Source organism: Camellia sinensis, chromosome 12 (genome assembly GCF_055761805.1).
Source record: "Camellia sinensis isolate YWXY chromosome 12, ASM5576180v1, whole genome shotgun sequence".
NCBI lineage: Eukaryota > Viridiplantae > Streptophyta > Magnoliopsida > Ericales > Theaceae > Camellia > Camellia sinensis.
The window spans coordinates 25,323,161-25,325,000 of NC_138972.1; positions in this window are offsets into that span (position 1 = coordinate 25,323,161).

A 1,840-nucleotide genomic window follows, 5' to 3' on the forward strand; every position below is an offset into this window, starting at 1 on the left:
CCATTTTGTTATTGGCTTTGACGTGCGAACGAGTTGCCTGTGCTTTCCTAGTGGAAGCTTGTTGCGAAAAGTTTGTCCCTCGAAAGTTGCATGTTGCATTTGTTATTTGCATACGCGCTAACCGGTGCTTGCTCGGCTTCTGTAAGTGTTTCCGCGCGTTCATCAGGCTTCTTAGTCCTTCGGGGGGTGATTTGTTTTGGGGGGTTAGTGCATAGTGTACGTCATGGCGCGTGAGTTGTGTTTGGTTTGTGCGAGTTGGACAGATCCCTGCCTGTGCAGCGAACTCCACTGGTGCATTCCTCCGTGTCCCTCGGGTAAATGCCTTTAGGTTGTCTTTGACTCGCCTTCGAGTTGCCGGCGCTTCCCTAGTGGAAGGTGCGTTGCGAAAAGCGTGTCCCTCGGATAATTGCCATTTGGTTGGCTTTGACTTACGAATGAGCAGCCTGCGCTTTCCCAGTGGAAGGTTGTCGCGAAAGTTATGTCCCCCGGCAGTTGCCTGCTGCCTTTTGTTATTTACAGTCGCACTAATTGGTGCTTGCTCGGCTTCTCTAAATGTTTTCTCACGTTCGTCGGGCTTCTTAATCCTTCGGGGTGTGGTTCGTTTTGGGGGGCTGGTGCGCAGTGTACGTCGTGGCGTGTGAGTTGTGTTTGGTTTGTGCGAGTTGGACGAATCCCTGCCTGTGCAGCGAACTCCACCGGTGCATTCCTCTTCATCATCCGCTGGATTCCTACTGGTTTCCTGCGCCTTCCCTGGTGGAAGCTCCTTGCGAAAAGTTATGTCCCTCGGTTAATTGCCATTCGGTTGCCTTTGACCTGCCTACGAGTTGCCTGCGCTCTCCTAGTGGAAGCTCCTTGCGAAAATTTATGTCCCTCGGTCGGTAGCCATCCGGTTGGCTTTGGCTTGCCTACAAGTTAGTTGCCTGCGCTTCCCCAGTGGAAGCTGCGTTGTGAAGAGCATGTCCCTCGGGTAATTGCCATTTTGTTGGCTTTGACTTGCGAACGAGCTGCCTATGCTTTCCGAGTGGAAGCTTGTTGCGAAAAGTATGTCCCTCGGAAGTTTTGCCCGTTGCCTTTGTCACTTGCAATCGTGCTAACCGGTGCTTGCACGGCTTCTCTAAATGTTCTCGCACGTTCATCTGGCTTCTTAGTCCTTCGGGGTGTGATTCGTTTCGGGCAGCTGGTGCGTAGTGTACGTCGTGGCGCGTGAGTTGTGTTTGGTTTGTGCTAGTAGGGCGGATCCCTGCCTGTGCAGCGAACTCCTCTGGTGCATTCCTCTTCATTTGTGCTTGGGGGAAAAATCTTGCCTTCTGCCTCACGTGGGTTCCTGTGTTGCCTACCTAAAGAAAAGGAATTTGGTCCGTATCGTGTGCCGATATTTGCCTCGCCACCTTGTGGGACTGGTTGAACCCCAAAGTATCTCCCGCGTTCCATGCTGTCCTTTCACTTTGCCGTGTCGCTGGCATGGCCCGCGGGCAGTTATACTCGTGCCCTCGGATTCAGAGCCTTGTGCGGGTACACGCGGTCTTGGACCACCGTTTCCCCGCCAAGCGTTCGTCGCTCGTTGTGGGCTACGGTCGCGCCTACCACTGACTGTGCCGGCTCTGTCGGTCGGGCTTATGCATTGTCGGCGTCGTAAAGAAGGAATGCTACCTGGTTGATCCTGCCAGTAGTCATATGCCTGTCTCAAAGATTAAGCCATGCATGTGTAAGTATGAACTAATTCAGACTGTGAAACTGCGAATGGCTCATTAAATCAGTTGTAGTTTGTTTGAGGGTATTTGCTACTCGGATAACCGTAGTAATTCTAGAGCTAATACGTGCAACAAACCCCGACTTCTGG